Source organism: Macrobrachium nipponense, chromosome 46 (genome assembly GCF_015104395.2).
Source record: "Macrobrachium nipponense isolate FS-2020 chromosome 46, ASM1510439v2, whole genome shotgun sequence".
NCBI lineage: Eukaryota > Metazoa > Arthropoda > Malacostraca > Decapoda > Palaemonidae > Macrobrachium > Macrobrachium nipponense.
The window spans coordinates 30,467,759-30,473,879 of NC_061106.1; the positions used below are offsets into that span (position 1 = coordinate 30,467,759).

At 35.0% G+C, this 6,121-nt stretch overlaps 1 long non-coding RNA gene across 1 annotated transcript; it reads right to left on the minus strand.

Annotated features, from left to right (window-relative positions):
- Nucleotides 1-1,373: 1,373 nt before the first annotated feature.
- On the minus strand, nt 1,374-4,040 carry LOC135214593 (uncharacterized). The gene is made up of 2 exons (XR_010314425.1): nt 3,828-4,040; nt 1,374-1,742 (listed from the first exon to the last, which is right to left on the minus strand). It is a non-coding gene; the product is annotated as an uncharacterized LOC135214593 (long non-coding RNA).
- Between the last annotated feature and the right edge of the window lie 2,081 nt (nt 4,041-6,121).

Below are 6,121 nucleotides of genomic sequence, written 5' to 3' on the forward strand. Positions count from 1 at the left end.
ACCTTGATTCGAATTAACTATTCGAACTGACACACTCCATCTGGTGCGAACCGTTCCATTCAAGTTTAAATTTCAAAAGACGAATCAAGACTAGTAATCATTTACTAGTCTAGTAGGCTCTTGATATAAACTACCGTATTAACCTCATTAATACTATATCGAACCTTTGTGATAATGCATCAAACCTAAGGCCAGCGTAATAAGAGTTCAGTATCGTATAGGTTTCATGGCAAATAGTTATAAAAGCAAAATAGGTTTCCCCTCAAAGATATAAAGGCCTGTCCACAGGAGCGGGCCTGATCGGCGAGCTTCGAGGTTGGCGGGCATAGCCATGAATGTTGTCCACACTGCTTAACTTGAGGCGATGGAGATGTGGGCATGCTCGAGTCTCGACGATCGGACGATGCCAGTAGTGTGTTCAGTGCGGTACGATAAACATGGTGCCTACCGCAAAGAAGAAGATATTGTGTAGCAAGATAACTGCTGTGTGTGTGATGAAAAAGAAGAGAATATGGTGCAAAGAATGGCTCAGTAAAAGATATGTATATGGTTAACGTACGTCTGCCAGGGTCGAAGCTCAAGCCAACGGGCACCACCATGGGAATTTTGCTACAAGACCCATTGGGGCAATTTGACGTTTTGCCCGTCAAGTGTGCCCGTTAGAGGGGAGGTGCGCCGATCAGGCCCGGTCGTGTGGACAGGCCTTAAGGCTCCGGAACGGTTTCGGTTGGAGATCCTGGGCAGGTGAATCCCGACTTTCAAGAACAATATCCTTGTTTAACTAAAATACTAGATTTGCTGCCACTGTCATGACCAGTGAAGCCCAGTACGTAGTTTTTAATAATACTTTTGGCGATGTCAAGATTTTAGTTTCATTAAGCAGCAATTTACGTAAATAATAAGCGTCAATTATAAGATACAGGACTTTTGGCTATGTTAATTTTAGTTTCATTAAACAGCAGTTTACGTCAATAATAGGTTTTCCCACAAACATCTTTCACATCTGTATTCCTTCCAATGAAAGCCTTCCAATGAAAGCCTTCAATCTAACTTTTCATCTAATTTTTCAGTCCATTATCAAACTTCCACACATTAAATCATAGTTAACATCATTGGTTAACAAATTAACAGTCTTTCCTCACATAAAATTACAAGTATAAATTAATTTTCTTTACTACCATGTTATGGTTACCATAAGTAAATTCACTTTAGTTCAATAACAGTACAATATGAACCCAGGATATTAATTTACTTTGTCAAGGGTAACACAGCAAGTTTAGATACTTTCTGCTTTTATAAGCAAGCAACCAAAGATTTAATTCGGCTTTTAAGAAAAAAAACTCAAGACTTAATGGAAAATGAGAACGTTCATATTTAATATTGCATTTAATATTAGACATGTGAAATAGCCACTTTACAACTATTGAAGTGTCAAATAACTTTTCATGTCTTTAAACCAACAATACGGGGCAACTAGGCTTTGAAGTGAAGTTCCATCAGTATGGTATTCCAGTGCAGCATATCAGCGGCGTCGAGTTCGTTCTCCTCAAATATTCTATTGCGGAGTCTAGACAACCAACAACAACAAGGTGGTGCTGTGTAACCGAGGTACTGTTTCCGTAGTGTTCCAAAAAATGTTCCTTTAAGCTGTTGTTTTTGACGAATCCTGTGTAACCGAGGTACCTACAGTTTCCGTAGTCTTACAAAAAGTGTTCCTTTTTAGCCGTTCTCGTTAACGAATCCTGTAAAGTACAAAAAATACCGCAATAGAAATTTGTTGTATTTTACGTCACAAAATATTAAGTTTAAAACAAAATTCGTAATGAGTGTAATTTTTTATTTAAGAGAACCCAAGAAACCAAACTCCGAAGGCAGGAAAGTAAGATTTTACGGACTTTAAAAGAGATTCAGTTCACTCATACAGACAAACCATCTTATAAAGGCCCCAACTTGAACAAAGTAAGTTTACCCATACTAACCAACCACTTTATCAAGCCCCTAACCAGATATTGACCAACCACAAAAAAAAAAAAAAAAAAAAAAAAAAAAAAAAAAAAAACCGTGCTTGCTTGTATACTGACCGGTAACTTATTATAAAAGCCCTGACAAAGGAAAAATAACCTAATCGTATACTGACGGACCAATTTATAAAGCCCTAACTTTAGCAAAAATATTGACTAACAAAAAATATTGACCATACGCTTTATAAAATCCCTAACTAGACCAGAAAAAAATTAGCTAACCAATACGGACAAAGGTGTCCAAAAGTGCCAAGAAGTGCCCAAAGGAGGGACCATATGAAATTGTTAGAGGTCAGAGCAGCAAAGCAGAACTAAAGGTCAGTCTGTCACAATCACTATTTTCTTTGACTTTAAAAAACCGTATGTAATAAACGGGCCAACGCCAATATTGGACACAGGCGAAATACAAGCATTTAAGTCTATTGTCTTTAAATAAAGAACAAAGGACAAAAGTACTCTTACAAAACTTAAATCAAAGGCCTGTTCATTTTATCAATGTCATAAATATCACGTAAGGTAAAGATATTGACCAAAACAGTTGTGTTATTTTTTAACTAAGAAACTAGTCCATATCACATTTAAACCAAAATAAGTCTGCCTTAAGCAATTACTGGACAAAATGCTCTCTTAAAACACCAAAGAACTTTAAACTTAACATTCTTCAAGCCGAGGAAATACAGAGGAAGATTTGAATTAAGGTTGAACGTGAAATAATTACTTTATTAATGTGAATTTTAGTAAGTAACTCTAAAGTTAAAAATGCTACCTAATTAGTAAACGTTAAATACAAATAGTTAATAAAAGCGGTAGATCTATAGTACTATTCCGCGGCGGCCTAGACTATGGCAGTTGCGGTTTTCTTTGCAGTTATACCTCCTGAACAAGAATTTTAAGTAATATTTATTCGGACGACTGTAATTAAACCCCCAGGGGCCAGTACTACACACTGCGAAATACATTGGACGTCCCAATCCCTAGTGGATGTATCCGCGGTTACATTCCTTGCAGTCCGTGCGGAACTATTCTGTAGAATTACCCTAAAAGCAACAACCTAAAATTAATTTCTCCTCTAATCCAAGTAGTTACGTAGCTTCATGTCTTGGTAACAAATCTTATAAAAGGAAATTAACTTCAAAACAATGGCTAGATTGGTGTACTTACCTACCACTTACAAATTTATTGGATTAAAAAAAAAAATCCCTTCCTATGCACCTGCCCACAAGTCACAACTCGTGGCCAGAGCATGGGAGGGGCCTCCACCCCTACAGGGGCACCGCCCCTGCAAGGGTGGAGGAGGTTGATAGCTTAAGGCCTACAGTAGATTTATACCCTAGTGAAAAATTAACACAAGTTTAAACTGAATATTACCAAATTACATGCAAAACATGCGCCATGTTTAGTAAGAGCTCCCTTGAGATGAAGGTAAAACGAAATTGTAAAAATAAATTAAAGCAAGACTTGAACAAAACGTGGTAAATATTCTTTAACACCAAGTACGGTAGATCTAAGCGCAGCACTGGCTAGTAACTTATCCAAGTCCATTGAAATAATGCAGCAAAGCATTAGAGGGAAATTTATTTAAAAATAAAACTGCTATAGGCCAGTACAATTTTAAAGTACCGGAAAATTTTGGTTACACTACAAGCCTCTGCGTCTAATAACCATAGTCAAACACTGTGACGGTAAGGGGTAGCAATTTAATAGAATTCGCAGCATGTAACAGCTAAAACCTATTACGGTAAGGGATAATAAATTCAATGGAATTAGCGTAAAACGTAACTTGATAAAACAGTAAGCCTCACTTACCAGAAAGAAACTGGGCTTTATAAAACCAAGCGAGTCGAAACGATGCGCGTAGTCCACTCGAACAAAATTCCAATAACAGTTACTTTCTTCTACGATTTCTTGGAGGTAGGACGGATAATCTTCATTCGAATGCCCACATACGACACGTCAAAGGACTTTCTCTTTTAGAGAAACAGGATTTATTTGCCAATAAAACCAGGATGCTGTTGTAACAGTATGGTAAATTTCCGGTGTTGAATGATAAGCGGTTGTATAACGGCTCCGTATTCAGCTGGCCGAGAAGCCGACACTATGGCTGACGTCACCATCAAGGACTGCAGAGTCGCCTATCCGTAAACTAGGGCCATACGCGCGAAAGAGTACACCTTCCTTGCTTCATAAGAATCCGATATAATGCTACGGGCACTTGATGCTTTAAAAATAACGATTCTGTGTTTAATGGCGTTTAATGACTCCTCGGTTCTTTGATGAAAATTGCCTTCTATGTATCACACCAGAAAGCTTTTACAAATAGTTTAATGAACAATGGACTGGCAATTAATGGTTGAATACGAAGTATAATGCCACGCTGGAACAAAAACTTTACCTCACGTAGTCTCACATTACAAAGGATGTCGTATTTGGTTAGACCCAGTAAATTAGTTTTCAATGTACTCACACACACACACACACGGTATTTATATAATATATATATATATATATATATATATATATATATATATATATATATATATATATATATATATATATATATATATATATATATATATATATATATAATATATATATATATATGATATATATATATATATATATATATTATATATATATAAAATATTTATATATAATATAAATATATATATATATATATATATATATATATATATATATTAATATATATATATATAAATATATATATATTATCATTATTTGGGTAGTTGCTATAATCCAGAGGCATAGCGCTTTCTTCAGCAGACGTTCCAAGACCACCTGTCTCATTTCAAAACTATAAAACTAGTCATTAGCAAGACGGCGGAAAGGTAATAATAATGGAGGTGCAGTAAAAGGAAAAATAGGGGTTGCAGCCAGGAGCCCAAGGGACGCTGCAACCTCTAGTAATGCCTACAGTGCATCGCGTGAGGTGCACTGGCGGCACTACTATCCTTTGGGGAATAAAAGTTAAACTCAGGCTTAAACAAAAATTAGTCTTTACTTAGAATAAAAGTATAAAAGGATTAAGATAAAAGTATTAAAGGAAACGCGATGAGCAGGAACAACGTTTTACAAAACTACATTACTTCTTTGCTAGTGATTGAATGTACTAACACTTACGGCCGGTTTGGTTCCATCGGAAACTCAGGAGATGACACGGTCCGATTATTTAAACTGGGGAACCAGCTGTTTATTAAAATGTCTATTTTTAAAATTTTTAGTCTTTTGACTTAATTCTTTCAAAATAAAGTTTTTCTCACATGAAAAAAAAATCTATTTTTTGGCGTGATCTCTTATGCATGAGAACTTTTTGCATTTTATTATATAAAAAAAAACAATATTTTACAGATTTAACAGTAATACAAGCAGAATTTTATCAAAGTTCACTTAAATTGACCAAATATTAACTAATATAATTTCATCCGACCATTTGGGTTGACATATTTTAGCGTGTACATTTTACAAATGATCTATGTATTTCAATGTTAATATTTTTCTGTAGTTACCAATATAATATTTTATCAGTATGCATCTATTTTTTTATGCTTGATTTTATAAACGGTCTAATACCATCGTTTTCATCTTTTATTCCTACTTTGTGATCTAATCAAATCCCAGCAACATAATCACAAATCAAAATTACTCCAGTGTTTCCTGTCCTTTTTTGAATGTGCTTCAAAATCCAGTTTTAACATTTTCAATAAACATTTTCTCTTGACATCAAACAATTCATTAATTAATCACAAAACCGATTAACCAGTTTCTTGCTGCACTTACAGAAATAAATCAAATGCATCACATTGTCTGGTTCTTAGCAGTTTTCACATAGTTTACTATTTGATATTTACATCACAAACTATCTTTTGCGGTCAGAATTTCTTGAGCATATTTGTATAAAATCTATCTATCGTAGCTGTTGATCAATTTACTGTTAACATTTTCCCAAATAGTTTTCCATTCAAAGAAAGATTTCTCTACAGATTTTGGGATGAACTTCTCATCTCTCGATAAAAACCTATAAATACTCTTAGAGTTCACATTTCGGTAGTTTTCCGTCTTGATTACCTTCGGTAGGGTTGTTA